This window comes from Oryctolagus cuniculus, chromosome 4 (assembly GCF_964237555.1).
Source record: "Oryctolagus cuniculus chromosome 4, mOryCun1.1, whole genome shotgun sequence".
Taxonomy (NCBI): Eukaryota; Metazoa; Chordata; class Mammalia; order Lagomorpha; family Leporidae; genus Oryctolagus; species Oryctolagus cuniculus.
The window spans coordinates 10754244-10782216 of record NC_091435.1 but is presented as its reverse complement, the minus strand read 5'-3'; the positions used below and the strand labels follow the sequence as shown (position 1 = coordinate 10782216).

The 27973-nt window shown below is 46.0% G+C and overlaps 1 long non-coding RNA gene across 1 annotated transcript; it reads left to right on the top strand.

The window, feature by feature from the left end:
* On the top strand, nt 1-27966 carry LOC138849233 (uncharacterized). Its single transcript, XR_011387713.1, has 3 exons — nt 1-206; nt 15890-16146; nt 27841-27966. It is a non-coding gene; the product is annotated as an uncharacterized lncRNA (long non-coding RNA).
* The last annotated feature ends 7 nt before the right edge of the window (nt 27967-27973 follow it).

The window sequence follows — 27973 nt, the reverse complement described above, 5'->3', positions numbered from 1 at the left end:
GATACGAGTTCATTCAGCTTCCAGAAGGTTCTAGATGTTTGCACAACTAGGTTCTTCCTCTCCAGGCACTCACTCTCACCCAGTGGTTGGTCTGTCAGTCTCCTGCCTTGAACCAGAGCAATAATATTTTGACAACGCTTGCAGCCAAGTTCAGCCATGCAGGGAGACAGGTTCTGGCTTCGCTATCTGAACTTCTTTCTCTCAAGGTAAGAGCAGTGCCTGCTGCCAATGGTTTGTTAATTGTCTCCAAGTGAAGAGATTGTTTGATTCAGAAGAGATTGTAGACTCCCAGGGGCATAACACCCGTTATTTCACAATGCAGAATTATTTTTGTGGTATTTATTTTATGATTCTTGACCCTTGTTCTAAATATTGCTGGTGTGTTTTCATTTAAAATGTATTAACTGAGTCTTGGCACAGGGACTTGGCTCCATTAAGCCGTACAACAGCTTAATCCAGATTTTATTATACTGAGACTTGAGTATAGGAACTTTAATATGAGAGGAAGCTTAAGGATAAATAGAGTAATTTTGATACATATTATGCATTTAACTCTTTCTGTTCCCACTTGGCAGTGAACGGTTGTATTTGTGGTTGGGTTTTAAGGTTTTCAAAATGTTGCCGCAGCAACAGTGGCCTTGCTGAGCCGAGGGCTTACGTGGCCTCTGGGCCAACGGCAGACTCAGTGGAACATTCTGGGTCCTGTGATGGTTTTAGGGCAGCAGCCATGACTAGTGGATGTGCGGCCCTTCTCAGCTTCCCCTGAGCTCCAGGACGCCCAGAGCTAAGTGCCCCCTCCTGGGTAGCTCCACTCGGAGCTCCCACAGCCTCCTGAACTACACACTTCCCGCCTGGACCTCCTGACCTTGCCCTCAAGCCTGCTCCTCCACTGTACCCCTCTCCTGGAGATGGAGCCGCCCTCCGCCCTGTCACCCCCAGAACACACTCTCCCCTACAGTACCCCAAGTGTGCAGGCTCCATCTTCTCAGAACATCTGCAGTCTGCCTGCCTCTCTCTGTCACAGTGGCGCGTTCATCCCAGGCCCAGCACCTACAGTTCTCACCTGGAGCACCTGTTCACCTCTGCCCCGACTCCCACGCCTGTTTGTGTCTGGGTCCATCTGTAGCTGGAGGGATCGCCTCGAAGTAGAAACCAAATCAGCTTGGAACCTTGCCCCAAGGCCGTCAGCGCCTCTCACTGCCCTTAACCTTGCCCCAAGCCTTCAATGATCTCTCGTTGCCCTTAGCTTAGAAGAGAAGTCTTCACACTCCCGTAAGTCCCATTGCCATCTTGCCCCTGTTGACTTCCAAGCCTCCTCTCAACCTCACCTCTTTGCCCTTAATCAGCCCCTGGTTTGTGCCCCAACCCTATGTTTTAGATGACCTCCTAAGAGAGGCCGTTCCAGACTCCCTGCACTCTAATTAGATTGTACCCGTTCATCAGGCTCTGTGCTCCCTCTCCAAATACAGTGCTGCTTCTTTTCCCAGGCACTAACTGTACCCCCGCCCCGGGGTTGGCCTGCCATGTCTTGTGACACACTAAGCACAGGGCACACTTTCAGGTTTCTTGCTGTGATCTGAAGTTAACACCTGTTCCTCCCACCAGACTCCAAGTGCCAGGAGGCTGAGGGGCTGTGTTTCGCTCATCACCAGAAGCCAGCCACCAGGTCAGGGCCTGATCCATGCTCCCTACATATTGGTTGAATCCCTAAGCAGAAGAATGGAATGGTCCCTGTCTTCAAGGACTTGGTGGTCACTTTCACCAGAGACCACCTACCGAGCCCCTACTGGGCCAGGAGGAACATTGGCATTTGAAAAAAATGCAATGACTATTCAAAGCATTGTGTTTTTTTAAAGATTTATTTTATTTATTTGAAAGAGTTACAGAGAGAGGTAGAGACAGAGAGAGAGGTCTTCCATCTGCTGGTTCACTCCCCAGATGGCTGCAACGGCTGGAGCTGCACCGGTCTGAAGACAGGAGCCAGGAGCTTCCTCTGGGTCTCCCATGTGGGTGCAGGGGCCCAGGCCCTTGGGCCATATTCCACTGCTCTCCCAGGCCACAGCAGAGAGCTGGATTGGAAGAGGAGCAGCCGGGACTGGAAACGGTGCCCATATGGGATGCTGGTGTTTCAGGCCAGGGCTTTAACCTACTGTGCCACAGTGCTGACCCCCAAAACATTGTTAAATACAGCGAACATTAAATGTGACAGAGCACCGTCTGGTGAGTCTGACCTTGTTAAAGTCGTAGACTTGGGACAGCTGGGGAGAGAGTTACTCAGTTTGGTCTTTGCATCCACACTCTAGAGTCTCAGAGAACTGCACCAGGGCTGAGGGAGCCCCAGGAAACGTGTGGGGAGCCCACCTAGCCAGGTCCAGTTTGAAGTATTTTTTGTCAATCCATCAAGATCTGGCGTCTATAGCTCTGAGCTCCTACCTGAGAATCCCCCAATCACACCCTCCGAGATGTGGTTTCCTGTCCTCTGCTCTTTCACAAGAGCGAGTACGACGCCTTGAATTTAGAGTGATGAGTTTGTGCTGTGTGTTGAAAGTTTGTGCCCACCCCCCAAATTATACATCGAAGCCCCAACTCCCAGAGCAGTGGCATATGGAGTGGGGCTCTATGGAGAGGGGATTAGGTCAGCAGGGTGGGCCCCCCCTGAGTGGGATTAGTGCCCTCACGTTTAGACTTTGGGGAGCTCCCTTGTCCCCCACCCATGTGCGAGTTGACCATCTGCAACCAGAAGAGGCACCTTGCTAGAACTCCACCAGGCTGGAACACTGACCTCACACTTCGGCCTCCAGAGCTGTCAGCAATAAATGTCTGTGTTTTTAAGCCACCCAATATATGGCCCTTTGTTACAGTAACCAAAATAGGGCTAAGTATAAACCACTAAGGAGAGAGAAATACGCGCCACGTCTTTTCTCACTAATCTTTATTGGTAATGGACGGTTAAAGGCAACCACGTGAGAAGCTCCTGGAGGTGTTGGGGAGGCCCTGGAGGCCAAGCTCAGAGCTTGACCCCTCCAGGTCCACCCAGCACAGCAGAAGTGGGCTTCCCCCATCAGATCGCCGAGCACCTCTGCATTAGATTCTGCTGCTGATTCCTGACTTCAAACAGGGAGCCAAGAATATTAAACAACTTGGACAGTTGGGTCCAGAGAGGTTCAGTCCGTGACCGTGGGTGAGATAACTCAGCAATGAATAGCAGAGCTGGTGCTGGAGCTCAGTCTACTTAAGGCCGAAACCATGCTCTTACCTTTGACATGGTACCCTGCCACTAACCCACCACCTACATTTACCCATGGTTCTCAACGTTCAGTGTCACAGTATCCACCATCCCACTGCCATGAACTCCTCCGTCATCTCCTCCCCACATCCCGCCTCCTCTGCTCCCTCCGTGAGTCTAATAGGAAATGAAACTGGGTTGGATTTTTTTTCAGAGAATGTTCTAACCTCTTTTTATTTATTTAGAAAACTTTTATTTAATAAATATACATTTCGAAAGTGCAATTTTTGGATTATAGCAGTTTCCCCCCCATAACCACCCTCCCACCCACAAACCACCCCATCTCCTACTCCCTCTCCCATCCCATTCTTCATTAAGATTCATTTTTAATTATCTTTATAAACAGAAGATTAACTTAGTATATACTAAGTAAAGATTTCAACAGTTTGCACCCACACAGACACACAAAGTGTAAAGTACTGTTTGAATACTGGTCTTACTGTTAATTCTCATAGTACAACACATTAAGGACAGAGATCCTACATGGGGAGTAAGTGCACAGTGACTCCTGTTGTTGATTTAACAATTGACACTCTTATTTATGATGCCAGAAATCACCCGAGGCTCTTGTCATGAGCTGCCAAAGCTATAGAAGCCTCTTGAGTTCACAAACTCAGACCTTATTTATACAAGTCTATAATCAAAGTGGAAGTTCTCTCCTCCCTTCAGAGAAAGGTACCTCCTTCTTTGATGGCCTGTTCTTTCTGCCGGTATCTCACTCACAGAGCTCTTTCATTTATAACTTCTTTTTTAAAAAGTTTTATTTATTTATTTGAAAGTCAGAGTTACACAGAGAGAGAAGGAGAGGCAGAGAGAGGGAGAGGTCTTCCATACACTGGTTCACTCCTCAATTGGCTGCAGTGGCTGGAGCTGGGCCGATCTGAAGCCAGGAGCCAGGAGCTTCTTCCAGGTCTCCTGCATGGGTGCAGGGACCCAAGGACTTGGGCCTTCTTCCACTGCAGAGAGCTGGATAGGAAGTGGAGCAGCCAGGACTAGAACCGGTGTCCATATGGGATGCCAGCGCTGCAGGTGGTGGCTTTTCCTGCTATGCCACAGTGCCGGCCCCTGTTCTAACTCCTGATCCTCCACCCTGCCTCTCTTGCTCATCACAACAATACCTGGAGACTTTCTGTACTGCATACATGCACATGAGTAGGGAAGTCTGGACACTGTGCTTGAGAAACTAAAATATTTAGAACTTCATGACTTCTCACCACACAGACAATGATTCCCTTCATTTGCTGTGAAAAAATGTACCTGAGGGTAGAACATAATCTTCCCTAGCCCCAGAGACGCCACCCTGGGATTCTGTTAGCACCATTATTTTCTTTGGAGCATTTTGTGTGTATACAGAAGGATGTAATTATGTTTGGGCAGATCTCAGTGTGAAAGATCTATTATAAAAAGTCAATCTCATTTCAAGCAAAGGCCATATGGAAAAATTTTATCTCTTTTTTAAGTTGTATAATCTTGTTATATTTTAAGTGATCTTATAAATTGCCTCAAATTCTTTTAGCAACACAGTAGTCTGTATAAATAGTATATATGCACACACACACACACACACAAAACATCTGAATTCATTGAGACCAAGCACTTAGAAGATGAAAAATTGGATTAAGACTGCAAAATTGGGAGTTTTTCAAAATGGTGGAATAGTGGAGAGAGTACAATCTCAGGAAAGGGTTAGGGAGAAAATGGCAGAGGAAACTCCATGCAAGCCGGGGGGACACTGTGGATCTACATTGAGGGTGTAGACACACACATCTTGGGACCCTAGTAGCTGAGAGCCTAGGAACAGCTTTGGAGTGAGGGGAGACCAGACTGCAACAGTCGAAACCACTGGTGATAAAGCTGCAGGAAGAGCCAGTGTGGGCCCGGCTTGGACCACTGTGGGGGACAGTGCACCTGCCAACCTAGAGGGAAAAAAGAGGGGCATGCTACTCTCTCTGTGACCACCCAGTACCAGCATCCTGTAACTAGCCAAGAGAGGGCAGGTGCCATTTTGGGCATGTGTAACAGCTGCACCAGACTGTGTCTGTGTGCCCAGCAACCAGTTGAGAGGAGACACCTGAGTCTGGCTGGGAGAACTGATAAGATGCTGGGTGCTTGTGACTGTGGGAGCCTTGTGTAGGACTGTGAAAACACTGTGTCTGCGTGGAAGGGTGCCCCGTGTGGCTGGGGCTTTGGGCAGTCACTCTGGGTGGCTCCACACACTTGGGGCTCCGTGATTTCCTGGTGAGGGTCATTGCTGCAGGATCTATGTTCATACCAAGGACTGCACAGATCCTTTGTGTGGTTCTTGGGGGCAGCGCAGATGAAAATTGCACCCACTGGGGCTAGTGCCCAGGCATTGGTCTCCTCTGAGGAGAGGTGAGCATGAGACTATACCAACAGAGCAGAACAAACCTCCATTCCTCAAAAAAAAAAAAAAAAAAAAAAAAAAAGAGAGAGAGAGAGATTTACCACATCCAACTTGGATGTTACCTTGGACACTCCTCTTACCCTGGAGCACTGAACAGAGATTCCTGACCACACCCAGCACACTTTTCTGGGTATTCACTGAAAGAGTGGACACTCCACTAAGCCAAAGAGGAATAGTCCAAAGGTAAAAACCATCACAGGGGAAAACAAACAAACAAACACACATGTATTACCACAAATGCCTAATAATAAACACAGCAATTCAAGAAACAAGAATAAGGAAGACAATATGATGCCCCAAAAAGAACACAACACTTCAATACTAGAATGTGAAGAAGATATTGATGAAATGCCACAAACAGAATTCAAAATAGTGATTGTAGAATCACTTAGAAGTAATCAGAGGCAAATTCATGAACTAATGAAATCTGTATATGACATGAAAAAAATTTTTCCCATAAAATTCATATTTTAAAGCAAAATCAAAACAAAATCCTGGAAATGAAGAATTCGATAGAACAAATAAAAAATACAGAGGAAAGCCTTAACAAAAGACTCAATGAGACAGAAGAAAGAATATCCAAGTTAGAAGACAAATCTCTGGAAATTATATAGTCAGATCAAAAAAAAGAAGAAGAAGAAATTAGAAAACTAAAAAACAGTGTGGGGATATTTATGTGATTCTATCAAATGACCCAATATATGGGTCTTAGGAGTTCCTGTAGGCATGGAAAGAGAGAATAGATTAGAAGGGTTTTTAGTGAAACAATTACAGTAAACCTCCCTAATTTGGAGAAAGAAAGGAAGTCCAAGTAAAGGAAGCACAGAGAACTCCTAATAAACAAGACCAGAGAAGATCTTCACCACAACACATTGTAGTTAAACTCTTCAGAGTAAAACAAAAGAAATGCCAGATTACTTTCAGAGGATCTCCAATTAGACTCACAGCTGACCTCTCATCAGAAACCTTACAGGCTAGGAGAGAATGGCAAGATATAGTTCAAGTCTTCAGATAAAAAACTATCAACTCAGAATACTGTACACTGCAAAGCTCTCATTTATGAATGAAGGTGAAATAAAGGCCTTCCATAACAAACAGAAACTGAAAGAATTTGTCACCACTCATCTAGCCTTACAAAAGATGCTTAAGGATGTGCTATACACAGAAAGTCAATGACCTCAACTTTCCAGTTGAAAGATGGACTGGCTGAATGGATTAAAAAATGAAACCCATCTATTTGTTGCCTACAGGAAACCTATCACACCAACAAAGATATATGCAATCTGAAAGTGAAAGGATGGAAAAAGAGATTCTATGCTAACAGAAACCAAAAAAGAGCTGGTGTAGCCATCCCAAGATCACAAAAATAATGGTCTTTCACACAAAACCTGTTAAAAGAAACATGGAATGGCAGTATGTAATGATTAAGGGATAAATTCAACAGGAAGATGTGACTATTGTAAATGTATATGCACCTAATTACAGGTCACCTAGCTATTTAAAAGAAATGTTAATGGATCTAAAGGGAGACATAGACTTCAACACACTAATAATAAGGGATTTCAACACTGCACTTTCAGCAATGGACAGATGAACCAGACAGAAAATCAGCAGGGAAACAACAGAGTTAATCGACACCATAAACCAAACAGACCTAGTGGATATCTACAGAACTTTCTATTGTATGGATGAAGAGTATATATTCTTCTCACGAGTGCATGGAATTTTCTCTAGAATAGATGCCATGCTGGGCCATAAAGCAAGTCTCAGCAAATTAAAAAAAAAAAACTTAAATCATACCACGCATGTTCTCTGACCCCATGGAATAGGGCTGGAAATCAACAACTGAAGAATTTATAGAATATATGTAAACACATGGAGACTGGACAACATGCTCCTGAATGAACAGTAGGTCGCTGAAGAAATCAAAAGAGAAATCAAAAAATTTCTGGAAATGAATGAAAACTACAATACAACATACCAAAACTTATAGGATATGGCAAAAGCAGTGTTAAAAGGAAAGCTTATAGCAATTGTTGCCTACACAAGAAATTGGAAAGGCTCCAAATAAATGAGCTATCAATGCATCACAAGGACCTAGAAAAACAACAGCAAACCAATCCAAAACTAGTAGGAGAAAGGAAATAATTTAAAATAGAGAAAAAATAAACAAATTGAAACTAAAAAACAATACAAAACTCAGCAAAACAAAAAGTTGATTTTTTGAAAACATAAACAAAATTGATACACCATTGGCTCAACTAACCAAAACAAAACAAGAGGAAGATTATCTAAATCAATAAAATCAGGGATAAAAAAGTAAATGTAACAACAGACATCACAGAAATAAAAAGAATCATCAGAAATTATTACAAAGAGCTGTATGCCAACAAACAGGGAAACCTAGAAGAAATGGATAGATTCCTGGACACTACCTAAAATGAGCCAGGGAGATTTAGAAAAAGCTAACTAGACAAATAACCAAAATGGAAATTGAATTAATAATAAAGACCTCTCAACAAAGCAAAGCCCAGCACTGGATGGCCACACTCTTGAATTCTACCAGGCATTTAAAGAACTAACTCCAATTCTTCTCAAGCTATTCAAAACAATTGAAAGGGATAGAATTCTCCCAAACTCCTTCTATGAAGCCAGCATCATCTTAATTCCTAAACCTGAAAAAGGTGCAACAGAGAAAGAGAACTGCAGACCAATTTCCCTGATGAGAATGACTGTAAAAATCCTCAACAAAATACTAGCCAATCAAATCCAAATACACCAGAAAGATCATTCACCCAGACCAAGTGGGATTTATCCCAGGTATGCAGCGATGGTTCAACATTTGCAAATCAATCAATGTGATTTATAACATTATTAAAATGAAGAACAAAAACATATGATTATCTCAATAGATGCAGATAAAGCATTTGATAAAATACAACACCCTTTCATAATGAAAATTTTAAGCAAATTGACTATAGAAGGAACATTGCTCAATATAATCAAGGTAATCTATGACAAACCCATGGCCATTGTCCTATTGAATGGGGAAAAAAATTTTTTTTTGGACCCATTCCCACTGAGATCTGGAACCAGACAAGGATGCCCACTCTCACCATTACAATTCAATATAGTCCTGGAAGGTTTAGCTAGAGCCGTTAGGCAAGAAAAAGAAATCAGAGAGATACACATTAGGAAGGAGGAAGTCAAACTATCCCTATTTGCAGATGACATGATTCTATACATAGGGGATCCAAAAGACTCAACTAAGAGACTATTGTAACTCATAAGAGTTTGGTAAAGTGTCAGGATATAAAATGAACACACAAAAACCAATAGTGTTTGTATACACAGACAGTGCCATGGCTGAGAAAAAATTTCTAAGATCAATTCCATTCACAATAGTTAGGAAAAAAATAAAATACAATGGAATAAATTTAAACAAGGCTGTCAAAGATCTCTATGATGAAACATTAAAACATTTAATAAACATTTAAAAATACTAAAAAGAAACATTTAAAACATTAAAGAAAGAAATAGAAGACACAAGAAATTGAAATATCTTCTGTGCTCATGGATCAAAAGAATCGATATCATCCAAATGTCCATACTACTGAAAGCAACTTACAGATTCAATGCAAGACCAATCAAAATACCAAGGTCATTCTCAGATATAGAGAAAATGAAGCTGAAATTTAAATGGAAACACAGGAGAACCCGAATAGCTAATCTTATGCAATAGAAACAAAGCCAGAGGCATCACAATACCAACAGATTTCAAGACATACTACAGGGCCGTTATAATCAAAACATCCTGATACCAGTACAAAAACAGATGGATAGACCAATGGAGCAGAACAGAAACACCAGAAATCAACCCATGCATCTCAGCCAACTCATCTTTGACAATGCAGCTGAAAGGAGCCCCTGGAGCAAGGGCAGTCTCTTCGACAAATGGTGCTGGGAAAACTGGGTCTCCATGTGCAGAAACATGAAGCAAGACACCATTGTACTTTACACAAAAATTCACTCAAAAAAGACCTAAATCTATTAGCCAATACCACAAAATGATTAGAGAACATTGAGGAAACCCTGCAAGACATTGGCATAGATAAAGAGTTCTTGGAAAAGACCCCAGAGGCATAGGCAATCAAAGCCAAATTGGATAAATGGGATTACATCACATTGAGAAGTTTTGTGCTGCAAAAGAAACACTCAGCAAAGTGAAGAGGCAACTGACACAATGGGAAACGTTATTTGCAAACTGTGCAACTGATGAAGGATTGATACCTAGAATATATAAAGAGATCAAGAAACTCCACAACAACAAAACAAACAACCCAGTGAAGAAATGGGCAAAGGACTTAAACAGGCATTTTTCAAAAGAGGAAATCCAAATGGCCAACAGACACATGAAAAAATGCTCAGGATCACTAGCCATCAGGGAAATGCAAATCAAAACTACAATGAGGTTTCACTTCACCCCAGTTAGAATGGCTTTCATATAGAAATCAACAAACAACAAATGCTGGAGAGGATGTTGGGGAAAAGGTACTCTCTAATTCACTATTACTGGGAATGTAAACTGGTACAGCCACTGTGGAAGACAATATGGAGATAGCACAAAAATCTGAATATAGACCTACCATATGACCCAGCCATCCCCATTCCTGGGAATTTACCCAAAGGAAATGAAATTGGCATATGAAAGAGTTATCTGTACCTCCAAATTTATTGCAGCTCAATTTACAATAGCTAAGATATGGAATCAACCTAAATGCCTGTCAACTGAAGACTAGATAACGAAATTATGGGATTTGCACACCACAGAATACTACTACACAGCAATTTAAAAAAATGAAATCTGGATGATAAAAAAATGTGGATGATTAAAAAAATGAAATCTGGATGGATAAAACTGGAAAACATCACACTTAGTGAAATAAGCCATCCCAAAAAGACAAATATCATATATTCTCCCTGATCTATGATAACTAACAGAGCACCTATGTAATCTATAGAAGTGAAATTAACACTTCAAAATACAATGACTTTGAACAGCCCTTGTCTCAACCGTTGAGGAACAGTTTTCTTCCCCATTCTATTTGATGAACTCTTTACTAAGTACAGAGTTGATTGTATGCGTATAAAGTTAATTGAAAATAGATCTTAGTAAAAAATAAGAATGGTAATAGGAGAGGGAGGAGGAAGTGGGGTGGGAATTTGGGTGGAAGGGTGGGTACGATTGGGAGAATCACCATATTCCTAAAGTTGTAGTTACAAAATACACGAAGCTTGTATTCCTTAAATAAAAGATTTCTGGTGGAAAAAAGCTTTATATAAATTGAAAAAAAAAAGCAAGCACAAAATGGCCAGCACTGGGGTGCACTGCATTAAGCTGTCAGCTATGAATCTGGTTTCCCATGTTAGAGCGCCAGTTCGAGTCCCGACTGCTCTGATTCCCATCCAGCTCCCTGCTAATGTGCCTGGGAAAGCAGTGGAAGTAGGCCCATGCACCTGGGCTCTTGCTGCGCACATGGGACACCCAGATGGAGTTCCAGGCTCCTGGCTTCATCCAGCCAGTGGACAGAAGATTTCTTTCTGTGTCTCTTCTCTCTGTCACTCTGCCTTTCAAGTAAACAAAATAAATCTTAAAAAAAAAAGACCACATAACTAGGATCTGAAATAATTCTTCTTCTTGTGTTTATTGTACTTGTACTGGCGATAAAAGAATATGTGCTACTTTCCAATCCCCATAAAAATCATGTTAATTAAAGAATTGCAAACAGCATGAAACATGATCTGTGGAAGTTGCTACTTTCAAGGTAGAAGAATGCACGTTCCCGATGTCTCTTTGTCTCCACCCACCATGTGCATTCTGTTAGTGGAAGTACATTTGCTTCCTCGTGTTTGCCCCTTTGGTGTTGCCTTGTGCATTTCCCAGAGAAAAAACTATCTGCCTTCTGTCTTCCTTCCTGTGGGATACGACCAGTCACATCCCTTTCATGAGGGTTCTACTGGACCTGTCCATGAATGGCCCAGATGGAGAAGCAAATTAATATCAGTACAGATGCTAACATCGAAACTCCTGGGGCTGAACGGCTTCCAAGCCAGAAATCATCCTCACCTTTTGAAAATTGAAACGTCGGATACAATTTCACTGTCCTCATCAGATGATTGGACGTGGTACAACACTCACTGGAAAATTAACGGGGAAAGTGTGCGCAGCTCAGGTGGCTTGTTAGGAATTGCTCCAAAATTAGGCACACTATTAATATGTTGCTGGGATTTTCTACTGAGCTATCTTGAGTTTTGGTTCTTGACTTTGAAACATTGCTAACTGATTGAATTCTGGGTCCAAAACAAATCGTCTACAAAATCCCTTTCCCTTATTTAGGTATGCAACAAACGCTTGATGCATATAATCTAGGTAATGTGGGATCAAGAAGAAAGAGTGAGACATGATCCCAACAACCAGCACGCCATGATTGAGGGGGAGACGAATATGGACATAGACTCTTAACTCTAAAACTTGGCACTGGGAGCTGTACTTGGCCCCTAGAGACAAGAGCAGGTGCCCTGGCTGTGACTGGCTGAATTGTGTGTCTCCAGAATTCTGATGTTGAAGTTTTAACCTCTGATTCTTCGGAATGGGACTAAAGAGTAGTTCAGCTGAAGCAAGGCTACCAGGGTGGACCCTAAAACAATGTGTTTGGCACCCTCCTAAGAAGAGGCAATTTGGGTACTTGAGGAGACTCGGGCAATGCTTGGGCCCGGAGAAAATCCATGTGAGCACTCAGCAAGAAGCAGCCAAGGAGTGAAGCTACAGAAAGAACCAACCCTGCAGACATCTTGGTCTTGGATGCCCCAGCCCAGAGCCCTGTGAGACCCTGTGGTGGTTTAAGCTTCCGGTCTGTGGGATTTTGTGATGAGAGCTGTCAAACTAGCAGGAGAGCATTTCAGGAAGTTTGTGGGAAGCAAAATTGAAAGATAAGCTTGTTTTGGAGCAAAACATTTTTGAAATCCATGCATAACTTTTTTTTCATAATAGGCATTTTTTCATGAATTTTTTGGAGATCCTTTGTACACATGTTTTCAAAAATTTTGCCCCCAAATAAACATATCTTAATTCCGTTGTTCCACAAACTTCTTCACATGCTGGCCAAAGCTAGAGCCCTTCTCCCTAGCTTAGTACTCCGTGCTCTAGTTTACTTTTTCCCCAGCGTGGATTGCTCTTCAGAAGTATTTACCTATGAGTGCCACACCACTTTTTTCCCACCAGGACATCCCCGACTCCACGAGGCCAGGGAGTTAGGTAGATTCACCAGTCGTCCCCAATCTCTGCAGTAGTGCTTAGTGCATAGGAGGTGCTGGACACAAAAGTGTTCTGAGCAGAGGCTTGTGGGAGTGCTGAAAGGGGAGAGACTTCCTGGGTGGTGGTGGGGTTTGAGGTAGGAAGCATTTCCCAAGAGGAGGCACCTGAACTGGAGTGTCCCACCGGGCAGAGTGTGAAGGAACCAATGTCTGGAAGACGGACAATGAAAGGAGACTCAAATGTATGAATATGGCTTCAAAAGGAAAAATATGGCAGTGATGCAGCATTTCAGGTGTGGTGGGGGAGGGATAGGAGAGGAATTTTGGTAAGAAAAGTTGGGGTAGATTGTGACAAAGGTGTGGTTCCTGCACAAAATGAAAATAATGAGAATTCTCCAAATTGTTGGAAGCATAATGAAATCCTCTCTGTAGTGCATACCTGTGTGTGTGTATATACATGTGTTCACCAAGCATCGCATACATGGTAAATAGCTGAGAAAATAATGTTTATATAGTAGACTAAGGAATTTATACTGCAGTTATTAAAGTGTCCCAGGAGATTGAGCAAGTTGAGGGCATGATTTTGGAAAGCTCCAGAGAAAATGTGCAGGAGGGATCAGGGAAGAACCTGTAACAGGGAGGCCAGATCAGAGACCATGAAAGTCATAGGTGCTAATGCCCAGCTTAACGCAATGTCAATTTGGAAAGACAAGAAGGCGTCCATTCAAGAGATATTTAGGCAGTGCGTCAGTCAGTTCTTCATTATGACGGGATGCCAAAGACAAGCTACTTACAAGGGTGGTTTATTTTGACATATGGTTTTGGAGGTTCATAGTCCAAGATCAGATTGCTCCCGTTGGTTTGGCCTCTGGTGAGCATGGAGGATGGTGGTGGTAGAGTGTGTGGAGGAAGGATTGCTTGGTGAGCCAGGAAGGAGACAGAGCGACTGGGCCAGACTCAGGCTTGTATAAGCCACCTCTTAGCAGAATTACCTTCCAGAGGCACAGCCTTAATGATCCAAGGACCTCCCAAACACCACACTTGGATCAAGCCTCCCTCTTGTTAGTCCTGTCAGTCTGTGACTTTGGGACTTCACCATCTGGGTGAGTTCAGGAGCCACATCCCAATCAAGTCATAGGAAGCATTGAAGGATGGATATGAGTATTTGATGAGATATGGGGAGTAGTAGAGAAAAACACTGAGCATGACTTTAAGATGCCTTGGCCCTCACTGTGTTCATTCCGATGTGGTCTCACAGGACACATCTGGGTTCTGTCTGCGTCTTTGTTTTGTGGACTGTCTTTATAACCTACTGGAAAGCAAGTTTCCTGAGGACTTGGGAGATTTTTCTCTCTACTATTTCCAAAGCCTAAAACCATGCCTGGCTCATCTTGAATACTCTGTCAGTATTGGTGAATGAATTTTGTGAATGATTGGGAATGTCCTTTCACCAAGGTAAGGAATGCAGGAAAAATACCAAGTTTGTGTCAAAGGGAAGGAAAGAAGAAACAAAAAAACGAATTCAATTGGAGATACACAGGGGCCATCTTGACCTATAAAAAAGCAAGGATTTGGGCTGCTGATGTGGGGTGGATGTTTGGAGTCACTACAACATGTGATGGTGGTGAGGGAGATCACTCAGGGAAAATGAGAGGGACACAGGTCCAGAATGAAAATGGTCACACAGCAGGCAGGGGAACGGAGTAGGGCGGGGGAGAGAGGGAACCAGGGTGGAAGCCAGAGATTTCAGTGGGAAACTATGGCAGCGCTGTTCTAGAACCAGGGTGGAGAACTTGTCCAGACGGGCAGTGTCAAACGACAGGGAACCCTTTGAGACACCATCATCTTGGGACCCAGATTCTAGGGAAAGATGGGTTGGGGTGCTGGAGCCGATGGTTACCTTTCCAGGAATTTCATGAGCTAGTAGTAAAATATAAAGGAATGCATTTTGAGGCCTGCGCCGTGGCTCAATAGGCTAATCCTCCACCTAGTGGCGCCGGCACACCGGGTTCTAGTCCCAGTTGGGGCGCCAGATTCTGTCCCGGTTGCCCCTCTTCCAGGCCAGCTCTCTGCTATGGCCCGGGAGTGCAGTGGAGGATGGCCCAGGTGCTTGGGCCCTGCACCCGTATGGGAGACCAGGAGAAGCACCTGGCTCCTGCCTTCAGATCAGCGCGGTGTGCCGGCCGCAGGGCGCCAGCCGTGGCGGCCATTGGAGGATGAACCAACAGCAAAAGGAAGACCTTTCTCTCTGTCTCTCTCTTTCACTATCCACTCTGCCTGTCAAAAAAAAAAAAAAAAAAAAAAAGGAATGCATTTTGTAAAATTTAAATTAAAATTCTTTGCTTCGAATGAAGCAAATAGGTGTTGGTAGTTGGTCTAGGTGTGAAAATGCCTGTGTCCCATGTTGGAGTACCTGGATTCAACTCCTGGCTCTGGCTCCTGACTTCAGTTCCTGTTAGGGCAGCAGTCAAGTAACTGGGTCTCTGACACTCATGGTGGGGAGACCTGGGTTGAGTTTCCAGCTCCTGGCTCCAGCCTTGGCCCAGCTCCAACTGTTAAGGGCATTTGAGGGGTAAACCAGGAGACAAGAGCTCTGCCGATCTCTGATTCTTGAATAAACAAATGAACGAATTTTTAAAAAACAAAGAAAATGAGCATTTAAAACACAACATTCCTAATTATTCTGATGTGTTCTGCTGTGCTCTCCAGAGAGCCCAGATCAGAGGCCATGGAAGTCATAGGTGCTAACGCCCAGCTTAAGGCAATGTCAATTTGGAAAGACAAGAAGGCGGGGTTGTCTCTGCAGGTGTGATGTGAGTACTACCTAATGGTTTGTCTTTGTGCCTCCCTTCTCCTCTAACTAGCAAGTACTGCCATCCTGGTAGCGTGAAGCCAGTCACCATAGGAGTGTTCTACACTGTGACAACTGGCAAAGGCTATAAATCAGGACTCTTCTCCCCAGAGAGCTGGTTGTTCATCAGCAACACCACTGCCGGAAGAGCGATGGAAGGATCCGCCAGAACTTCCTTGGAGACCGAGGACAACGGAGTAAGAAGCCCTGGAGCTGGCAGGGGGGGGTGCTGGAGACAGGTGGAAGCCCGATGAAGCAGGACTCGAGATGGTGGGCAATGCCCCAGAGTCCTGGCCTCGGGGGGCCTGTGGTACTCAGACCGGGGAGAATTTCCACTGAAAAGCAGAAGAGAATCCTGAGTCTTTTCAGTGGTACACTCGAGAGTCCTCCATTCAGTCTACTTCCCTTAATAAAAAACTGTTTAGCTCTCTTTCCAATTTTGCCTTTAAGCGCTATGGCCATTCTGCCACGTCAATGAGACAGGTCATGTCTGTGTACCTGGTATAAACACTATCCCTGGGAAAACTGCTTGATAGGCTTTTTTTTTTTTTTTTTTTTTTTTTGACAGGCAGAGTGGACAGTGAGAGACAGAGAGAAAGGTCTTCCTTTGCAGTTGGTTCACCCTCCAATGGCCGCCGCGGCTGGCGTGCTGCGGCTGGCGCACCGCGCTGATCCGATGGCAGGAGCCAGGTGCTTCTCCTGGTCACCCATGGGGTGCAGGGTCCAAGCACTTGGGCCATCCTCCACTGCACTCCCTGGCCACAGCAGAGAGCTGGCCTGGAAGAGGGGCAACCGGGACAGAATCTGGCGCCCCGACTGGGACTAGAACCTGGTGTGCCAGCGCCGCTAGGCGGAGGATTAGCCTGTTGAGCCACGGGGCCGGCTTTGATAGGCTCTTACTTTGCTTGATGGCTATGTCTCATGGTTGTGGGAGGCTACATAGCTGCAATATGGACAGTTTCAATGGACTAACTGGAGGCCCAGCTGAAATGCCAGTAGATAGGTTAAATAAATACCCAGGACACATTAAAAGGGAGCTGTGTATTTCTTAGCCTTTAAAGCTCTGCTTTTGATAAAAGTACAAAGCTCACATTCTTTAAAACTATTATTTGAGCTTTGAATTAAATTAAACATGCTGTGGTTTGAATACTGCTTGGTGCTCAAACTTATGAAATACTTTAAACCCTAGAGTCATAAATTAATGGTTCTGGGGCTGGTGTTGTGGCACAGCTGGTAAAGCCACCACCTGCGATACTGGTATCCCATATGGACATTGGTTCATGTCCTGGCTGTTCCACTTTTTGTTATCCAACATCTTGTTAATGTGCCCAGAAAAAGCATAGGAATACAGCCAAGTGTTTGGGCCCCTGCCACCTGTGTGGGAGACCTGGATGGAGTTCCATGCTCCTGGCTTTGGCCTGGCCCAGCCCTGGCTGTTGTGGCCATCTGGGGAGTGGCTCAGCAGTTGTAAAATCTTTCTCTATTTCTCTCTCTCTCTCTCTCTATCTCTGTTATTCTCTCCCTTTCTCTCCTTAACTCTATCTTTCAAATAAATAAATAGGTCTTAAAAAAAATGTTAGTGGTACTGAGAGGGGAAAACTTAATGAAATCATGGTGTTTAGGAGGAGGGCCGTGGGGAAGTCCTTAGATACTGGGGGCCTGCCAGTGAAAGATGGTTCTCCTGAGAGCGTTGCTGATTGGGCCCAGCTGCTGTCTCTGCTTCCTGCTCACGAGACGACCCGTTCTCTGCGCCCTCTCTGTCATTGCCATCCGCCGCCCTCACCGGATGCTGAGCCAATGGGCTGTCCCATCTTGCAGGTGAACCTCAAAAACCATCAATGAAAACAAACCTCTTTCCTTCATAAGGAGACTGTATCGGGCGTTTCATTATAGTCACAAAACTCTGACAAATGCAATGCATAATCACGCACACACACAATGGGGCAAAATGCTGCACTTAAAAAAAAAATCTCCACGTGCTTCTCCTTTCTTCCATCTTCTGGGAACGCCTCTGCCTTTTCAGTGAGGAGTTATAGGACTCAGCAGACTGAACCATAGCGGCCAAGCAGGCAGGGTGGAATCAACGCCCAGGAAGCACCGTGGCTGAGCTGCTGCCCCTCCACTTCCAGCCTCTCTCCTCCGGAAGCCTGAGTCTTACCTCTGACTCTGCACCTCACTCTGCTGTCTACTCTTCCCACTTAGACTGATTTTCCTGACACTGCCCAGGTTTTGTCATCATCTCTGTAGTTGTCATTCCCAGCGACCTCTTCATATTACGTTACACCCCAGAGCACAGTCTGCCTAAACCATTTCCTCACTGTTGGGCACCTGGGCTGTTTCCAATTATTCCCTGTGATATATGGCAGGGCTCAAAACACCTTTTGCAAATATGTTTGTTTCCTTGGAATTAGTTCTTGGGACATTTTCCCCCCAGGAGGCCCTACTAGGTCAGAGAGCAGAATAACTTTTATGATTTGTCACATATTGCAAAATGGCAGGAAGATTTCTTTTTCCAGTTTGTGGTGCCACCAGCAAAGTTGAGGGTGTCTGTTTCCCCAAAGCCCTGCCAACAAACAATGGTGTAATTTTTATTCATTTCCTGACTGCAGCACATCCGTGGAGCTAAGGAATTGGAATTAGAAATAATAATAATAATAAAACGCTTCCCTTAATTTAAGCCTGGTGAAGTAATAAGTGGCCAGTTCTAATATATATTATGAAGAGTTAAGGAATATTTTATCATTCACATATGAAAAAGACAAAAAGAAATGTAGGGACATGGGTTGTTCTTTGCCAGGGTTAAGGACGAGAGAGAGAACAAACACGCAAGAGAAGGGATATCCAAAGAGAAAATGATGAGCTGCATTGTAAAACCAGACAAGAATGTAAATATTCTTGCTATTATTCTCAGCCCTTTATGAAGCTAAAGACTTGCTGGAACCACTACATTTTGGAAATAAACCTGGAGAGTAAGTTTTGTTTTTATTTCTGCTAAGTATGTTAAATTAAACACAATATGTGGGATATTATCTTTCTACTTGGCTTGAGGTCTGTTTTCTCTCTCAATAGACAATAAGAGTGATGAAAAAGCTATTGAACTGGCTCTTGCATTTTTAAGAGGGCTCCTTATTTATAGAGTAATCCCTACAGATTCCATGTGGGTCTCTCTGGTGTTTGTAAGAGACAATGGACACACACAGCACATTCCTTTAAGAAGAGTGGTGTATTTATGCTTTATTATTTTTGGACATTTAAACAAGGTTTCCTCTAAAGGGACAAGACTTGTGTTTTTAGGCTTCACGGAGAGATCTGCTGAAAGGAACAACTGGAAGCGATGTAGCCGCAGGATCATTCCCCGGGTTGCCATTGCACGTCCCTGGGGGAGAAAAACACGTCTCAGGCTGCGCGCGTCCTGCTCTGCTTCTGCCTGCCTGGACCCCAGGTTTTGAAGTCACGCTCGACCCTTGGGAAGTTGCCCGTTGTTTCTAGAACTTGTTCAGCACCGTCAGCTTTTACTCCAACCTGCCGGGTGCCTCCCTTTGAAGCAAAGAGCCTGGGGCTGCAAGTGAGGCTTAGCTCGGGGGAGCCCAGGTCGAGGCAACAGCTGCTGGTGGAGCTGGAGGAACGCGTTTCTCTTCCTGATCTGTGACCCGCTTGCCTGCTGCTGACTTCTTACCTGGTGTCTCCTCTCGCTCTTCTTCCTCTCACCTTCCACACGAAGGTGTGTGCCCGGGCTTGGAGCTTCTGTTCCGGAGAGCTCACTCAGCTCCAGGTTTGCCAGCGCTGGGCTGGAACTCTTAAATGGACCATTTCCGTTGTATAGCTCACCGACAGGCTCCAGCCTGAGACCCCCTTACAGTCATCCACACTCGATCCCCCGCGACATTCCCACTGCTGTGTCTCCCTGGCCACTGCCGCCCATCCAGTAGGTCCAAGCCGTCTTCCTCCCCAGTGCATGCAGGTCAGCCAGTGTCCTCCCTCGTAACCCTTCTCTCGGTCACGGTCACTCGGGCTTCTTCTTGCATCTCTGGCCTGCTCATCGCCTTACCCCCTCCTCCAGGCACCGTGTTGGGCTGGGTTTAGCTGAACATGGCTCTCCCATTCTCCTTTTGCTACCCCTACTTTAAGCCCCCACAGGAGATCTAACTGAACCCCAGAGCCTCCTTGCTTCTCTCCATCCTGTGCCCCCTCTCCAGCTTCCCCACTGCAGCCTGAGACACCAAGGCAGCTGGCACCCTTCAGTGCCTCCCACGTTCCCATTCACTCCATCTGGACCAGATTCCTCGACTATTGGTCTTTATAGCCTTGCTCTGTGTAGTGACCTCATGTCTCTCCCTCCTCTAGAGGGAGCCACTCCCAAGTTCCCATTTCCGCTTTAGATCCATGCAGTGATAACCAGGCAGGGTGGGGGAACTTTCTAACTGTGGCTCACGGAGAAACCAGGCTATAGTTTCAGGAAGTCTATCAACCACCTGCCAAACACAGCCATGATTCAAATGTAAATTCTAAAGACTTATAACTAAATACACACCACAAAATTTAATGAGTGGGGTAAGTATTGTTGTGTGGTAGGTTAAGCTGCTGCTTGGGACAACAGCATCTCCTATCAGAGTGCTGGTTCCAGTCCTGGCTGCGCTGTTTCCAATCCAGCTTCCTGCTAATGCATCGTGGGAGGCAGCAAATGATGGTTCAAGTGCGTGGGCCCCGGATGGAGTTCTGGGTCCCTGGCTTCAGCCCTGGGGATTGTGGCCATTTGGGAAAAAAGAAGTAGATGCAAAATCTCTCTCTCCTCTCTCTCTCTGCCTCTTGCTCTGCCTTTCAGGTAGTTGAAAATAAATAAATATTTTTTAAGAAACTTAGTAATTAAAATTTTAATTAACAAAAGTGTAATTAACTTTACTAAAGTTAATTAAGTTTTGTTCATTTTAATTAATAAAAGTCTTAAAAATTAATAAATACTTAAAACCCACAGTTTCTTAATTATTTTACTATCATCTGTTTTCCTAAGATCCTTTACATCAGTGTATTTCTGTGGTGGAAGTACTCTGTGACGGCATGTTAGTACCTACCTCTTCTCAGCTCCCTGTTTGGTGGTGTCATGCTGGCAGCTGGGAATCCGCTGTGAGGGGGCATTTATGCCATGGAGATTGGGAACTCTCCACCTGTGTTCATGTCTCCCCTCAGCTGACGCTTGGTGCACATTGTACCACTGTTGCATTCATGCCTTGTCTTTTGATGAGCTTACATCCCAGTCAATCCACTGCAGGCTGAAAGTATCCTAAGTCAAAAAGCAGTCAACACATTTAATCTCTTGAATGTCTTAGCTTAGCCTGGCCTGCCTTAAATGTGCTCAGAACACTTGCATTAGCCTGCAGATGGGTAAAATCATCTAACACAAAACCTATTTACTACCAAGTGTTGAATATCTCATATAATCTATTGAACACTATGAAGATCAAGAATCCTGAGTGAAGCCATTGTAAGTCAAGTTCTGTCTGTGTGTCCCTGTTTCTGGGACTTCATGCTGCTTTCCTCTCACCAAGCGTATGTACACCTTCTCCCCAGTACAAAATCTCTGGTCTTTAACATCTGGTGAGCTCTCTCCTTCTCCATGACACGCCCTCCAATGGTACCCCCTTTTGCTGACCTGTTCTCCATCCAAATCCCAGTTTCCTTTACGTCCTGAACCATAAAACCTAGCCCTTAATACGTATGGTTTCCATCTAACTGATTCAATGTCTTATTGCGTCATCATGCTCTGTTAGCATCTATTGCATGCCATGCCCTGTGCTAGTTTTGGTTCTGGCCCAAATCATTCCATGCTGTTCCATGTATTTGTTTGGCTTTTGCTAAAGGTTTCATAGACTATAGGAGGCATCAGTTGCTTTACTTTGGCGTCCTTTTTGAATCTTAGCTCAGTGCCAAGCTCCCAACAGGAGATCGACACATATCTGTGAATGGATACCCCACTCCATAAGTACCAGGTGTTCATGAACAGTGAGGGTGTCCATTGCTAAATTTCAGAAAAATGCCTTTGTCCAAGTTGCTCAACTATTTTGTGTCCAATGCTGAAAATTTCAACCACAATCTAGTAGCAGGGGGAGAAATGGACTGGGCCTTGTTTAGGAGACTTGAGTCCAATCCCCTGTGACCAGAACCCACCATTCATGAGCTCCTCTCTGCTGTCTCTGTATCCATGTGGACTTGAGTTCAATCCCCTGCGATCAGAACCCACCATTCATTAGTTCAGCTCTGTATCCAAGTGGTACTTTTTGTCCTACCCATCAGCTTGGTTGTTGTGAAGATCAAAAGGGAAAAACACAAAATCGCTCTTCTAATGGCCAGACTGAGAACCCCAAGAGCCTACCCTCCACCCTCCACCCACCATGTTCTTTCTTCTGGTCAGGAATAAAAGGTCTCTTTCATACCTTCTTGACGGTGCATGGTTTCTCCTGTTTCTTTCCTAAGATCAGGAGGCAGATACGCTAGACTTGATGCTCAACGTGAGACTGGAAAAAGCAGGAGTCTGGGCACCTTGTAGCTTTTGACAGCTGAGTAGTCACGGTATCCCTCTGAAGGACTGGCATGTGCAGAAACCCCTCCACGAACACAGCACCCACAGGCACTCATTTTTTTAAAAGATTTATTTATTTATTTGAAAGTCAGAGTTACATACACAGAGAGAGAAGGAGAGGCAGAGAGAGAGAGAGAGAGAGAGAGATCTTCCATCCCATTCACTCCCCAGTTGGCCACCATGGCTGGAGCTGCACTGATCTGAAGCCAAGAGCCAGGAGTTTCTTCTGGGTCTCTCATGTGGGTGCAGGGGCTCAAGGACTTGGGCCATCTTCTACTGCTTTCCCAGGCCATAGCAGAGAGCTGGATCGGAAGTGGAGCAGCCGGGACTCAAACCAGCACCCATATGGGATGCCAACACTGCATGCTGCAGCTTTACCTGCTATGCCACAGTGCTGGCCCCTCTACTAGCTATTTTTAAGGACTCAACTAATTGTGGTCAACCATGGTTATCCTATTGCATAGACACTGACCTTTGATGTTTTCAGTCGTCTTGTAAGGAGAGTAGAGCAGACACATTACTATTCCTGTTGCATGGAAAAGGAGACCAAAGCTGAGAGGGTCCACGGATTCCACCTCACACCACCACTCTGTGTCTGAGCCAGGATGGGCTCCAGGTTTATGCAAATAAGTCCAGCAAGAATCTACAGGCACCCACTGCCTCCCTCTAAACCAGTCAGCATCACCACTCAACTTCCCATCTTTCTGTGAAGACAGACGCCAGCTGCCTCTTTGTGTCTTGGACAAAGAACCTGCACCAGGAGTTCGGTGTCAGGGTTTATCTTCAGCATTTCAAATGCCCGCTGTGTCTCCTGGAGGCTGACCCCTTGTCGCTCCCCCATTCGCGGAGGAACGACACAGGACCCTGTGCTGTTCTTTTGTCTGCTTGGCCCTTCCCGGGTTTGCTGCTGGTCCTTCCCGGGTTGGCTGCCGATCCCTCCACCTCCATGGAGGGGCGGTTCCCCCTGCCACTTTCCCCACTTCTGCGGAGAAGCGGCACACCACCAGCCGGCTCTCTCGGGGGCTGCTCAGATGTTATCCGGATGTTCCTGGTGCATGTTGTCTCTCTCCTCCTTTATAGTCCTCTTCCACCAATCCCAACTCTGCTACCCACACGCCGAGCACACTGCTCTCCTCCAATCAGGAGCAGGAGCAGCTTCTGCAGGTTATTGGTTGAACTGGAGGCAGCTGTGTAGAAGTTGTTTACTACTCTCCCAGCGCCATATTGTGGGAGAGCAGATGCATAGAATAAGTCTTAATTCCAGTAACTTAGTCTAGTTCGAGTTGCTCCCCACAACCCCTGCTGTCAGAGGACATGACCACATGTACTGTCCCTACCCCATGGGGCTTTGAGAGGCTAAAAGGAGAGCGTAAATGTGAGAGTCCTTTGGAATTAACTTGCCTCATGCACACAGGACATCATCAAAAACAGCAAAGGTTCCGTGTCTTTGAAGTGGCTCCTGGAGAAGTGGGTGAATGGAAACAGGCCACGGGCTCTATCTCTCTTTGGGTTCCCTGGACTTTTCCTGAGTGCAGCCTCCATGCAGAGCTGCCGAGGGGTCCACCGAGTTGTTTCCCTGCCTTTTTAGAGTCTCTAAGAGAGCCACATGGCAGAAGAGATCAGCCCTGAGCTGGTAACTTTGTGGAACTAGGAAGTCAAGGCCCTTCTAGCCACTGTGACGTTGGGAAGACATCAGCTTGTCCCTCCAGTTCCTGTTAGATCAGAAGCACCTGGTTCTCTTGGCTGTGGGAGAATCTCGATGACACTATGACTGCTGTAGCGTCTCCCCAAACAGCTGTAGACAGCCAGAGGGATAGGAAAGGCAGGGATGGGTACACATCCATGATGACACGTGGTGGCACGGCCCTTGAGCCCCTGGTGGGCCCACGCATCCCCTGAAGTGTTCCTGTGCCTCTTCTGAGAATAGGAGCCCATCCGGCCCAGGCCAATCTTGTGACCCTCAGGAATGGGTTTACGAAATGGGAGCAGGGTTTTTTCCCCCCTTTGGTTTTTGTTTGTTTGTTTGTTTTTGCAAACTACTAATGTCCTTTGCCCTTGGCATTTTTGTGGGCAGAACTTCCTTCCAGTTTTCCTTATGTAGTTTGAGCCATCTGTTACCCCTCAGGGGGAGGTTGGGAAAGAATGCGTTGTAATTTCAGGATGCAAAGAGAAAGGCAGTTTCTCACATCCAAAATAGGATTTTGCAGCAAGATGAGTCTTGAAATCCAGATTTTGTAGAGAGGAAGCGGACTTTCAAAATTCCTTAACATATTAAAAACGAAGCCTACAGGACACATAGCCTAGAATTTTCCCATAACTATGGAGGAGACAGACATCAGCCAGAGACAAGTAGGCCTTGAGGGGAAACATCATGTACAAGAAGAGCTTGAAGGCTAGTCTACCTGAATGTGGAATTATGGGCACAGAGAAGGAAAAAGACCGTGTCCAGAAGAGGGATCTGGGTCACACATTTCTGTTCCATGGGGCCACCAGAAACAGCCAGACAAGCACAGAAGCCCAAGTCATTGAGGCTACTGCATGAGTCCCTGGGTTCATGAAACTTCAGCTCTCTGGATGACCCCTGCTCTGGTCACCTGGGAGATGGCATGGGAGGTGTGGCCATGAGTTGACAATGATACGGTAGGCAAGAGACCAAACGCCAGTCCCAATATCCCCTCTCAAAATCACAATCCTAGAGTCGATGGTGGTGAGAGACAGCTGGATGGGCTGAAGGGGACGTAACTTAGACTCTGGGAGAAGACTGTTTGACGGGCTGTCCCAGCTCCAGTCTAGGTCCCACACACCAACCCAGTGGTGTGGCAGAGGGAAAACCAGACACGAGCCTTCAACCTCCACGTGGAATGGATCAGCAGAAGCATCCGGATGCCCTTTAAGTTGATAAAGAACATTTGGCAAAGGCAGCTTTCCAGCAAGGGGGCTTGACAGTGCCTTTCCCTGTCTCTTCAAAGTCACGGGAGTCCTTCCTCTCTCCGAATACCTGGCTGCCATATTGGGAGGCAGCAAGGCAACGAAGGCAGAAAACTTGAGCCTTCCTGATGGGAACTGAACTTTGAATAAACTGACCCAGTGTTTACATGGAAAGGAGACAGTTTGAATTGGAAAAGTCTGAACTCTCGGTAATGGCCCAGTCTCAGTTGTTCCTATTGCCCAGTGGGCTGGGTCCCATGAGGGATCGCCGATGAAGTTATAGAGAAAATAAGAAATCGTGTCCGGGAGTGCCTGCGCTGTAATGTGAGGACGTTCATGGTCTCCAAGTATTTGCATCCGGCGTCCCCTCTGCTCCAGCGAACATTCTGGACAGGGGCCCCTCCCTCCTGCCAGTTTCTCTGAGAGGCAGTAACTGTCCCGGCCTCAGGGAGCAAAGCTCCTGGGTCCTGATTCCTGTTTGAGGTTTCCGTTTTCCCTTAGTTGGCAAAGGCTGGACAACGGGACTGAAATTCTCACTGTTAGAGTCCCGGGCTTAGAAGAGAGAGGGGGAACTTTCAACACCCCTTCACTCGGGCTTCCCTTTAGTCCTTAGAGGGGGGAAACCCCCCAGGCTTGCCCTTTGCCCACTCCTTTTGCCAGCCTCTCCCTGGCATGCGTGGTTAGGGCTTCGGGGATCTGAGAGTCGATCGCTTACCAGCCAAGGACAGTCCCACACCCTGGGGAGCTGCGGCTCCTTTACTTCCTGTTTCTTGAACTTCCTATTCCCCAGGCACTCCCTGTTCCCCTAGGAACGCCCCGTCTTCCGTCAGCACTTCCAGTGGGGCAGGTCTGCCTTTTTCTTCTGTTCCATTCCACGCAACCGGCTGGACGGTTGGACCGCGGGTCCTTGGTGGGCATGGTCGTCTCTTTTCGGGAGTGGGGAGTGGGAGCACATGTGGAGTGTGCCGAGTGTGTCTCTGGGTTTGGGACCAGGAGAGACGTGGCCCTGACATGATTGGAGGGAATTCAGTTATTCTCTGTCCCTGAATCTTGTTTCTTTCCTTCATTGTAGCCACCATGAGATGTCATTTTATTAATTGCTTACTTATTTCTAAGTGTGTGCTCTGTAGGCTTTCATGTCCTATTCATTGTTATATCCTAATGCCTAAATAGTGCTAAGAACACAGTTGGGACCCAGCATGGATTGTGAATTAACGTTGAGAAAAGGAGAGACGGACGGTACAGGTGACGGTTAAGAAACAGCGGAAGGGGAAAATTGGAAGCGCACCCTGACTTGCGACTTCCCTTTGCTTCTTACTAACTACATCCTGTGATCTAGGGCAAGTGACCTCTCTAACGTCCAGCTGTCTATGTGCCAGCTGTCCATGTGTCTCCACTCCCAGACTCCCCCACAAGCTGGAAGGAAAGAAGTCAAGTGTCATTTTATCGCATTATTTGCATCAACCACTTGGGGAAGGTTACTCTGCCGAGGACCTCTGGGCTAAAGGGCTGATGGGGCCCAGGTGCCACGACTCCCAGAGACAGGTGTGTGAAGTTCAGGGTCAGCCACTGGCTACCACTGTGAGATCCCCTCTTCACGAGGCCACCATCAATGGAACAACCGGGTTAGAAGCCCACGTGACTCCTCCCTGCCTCCAGAGCTGGCACCGGGGACAACAGGGAGGCAGACCCTGGTGTGGCTCACTCTGCCAGGGGGTGCCGGGGTGGGGGGTGGGGGGCAAGTGGACCTCCCACTCGTCTACTCTACGTGTTGGTTTCACGCAGGGTTCCCTCTGAAGACATTCCCACAGTAGAAACTGACAATGTTCAAACCACAGATCCATGTCATCTCTCAACTCAAGATTCTGTCTCTGATGTGGCATGCCTTAGCCATCTTACATTCTCCCTGGGAGAGGGAAGACATTCTGAAAAACAGCCCAAGGCCAGTTAGGTCTTGTAGCAGCTGGTTTGTCCTCTAAATGCCAAAAGAGTTTTTTTTTTTAAAGGTTTATTTATTTATTTGAAAGTCAGAGTTACACAGAGGGAGAAGAAGAGGCAGAGAGAGAGGTCTCCTACCCACTGGTTCACTCCCTAACTGGCCACAATGGCCGGAGCTGAGCTGATCCGAAGCCAGAAGCCAGAAGCTTCTTCAAGGTCTCCCAAGCAGGTGCAGTGGCCCAAGCACTTGGGCCATCTTCCACTGCTTTCCCAGGCCATAGCAGAGAGCTGGATTGGAAAAGGAACAGCCAGGTCTCGAACTGGCACTCATATGGGATGCCGGCACTGCAGGCAGCGGCTTTACCCACTACGCCACAGTGCCAGCCCCTGCTAAGAGAGTTTTGTCATAGAATTACTTTCCTATTTCCCCCAAAGCTGCAGCTTGGTGCTGGGGAGGTTATGACCCCAGGGCTGGCTAAAGTAGAGCGAAAGCAAAGTGACCCATCTCTCCTCTCTCGTCGCAGGGCCCTAGCTGGACTTCCAGAAGGCTCAAGGTAATTCTTGGCCTGGCTACTCACCCGGGGCTCCACAAGCAGCTGGGACAGCTCCACAGAATACAGGTGAGGAGAGCCCAAGGCCTGAACCCGCGAGCAGCTT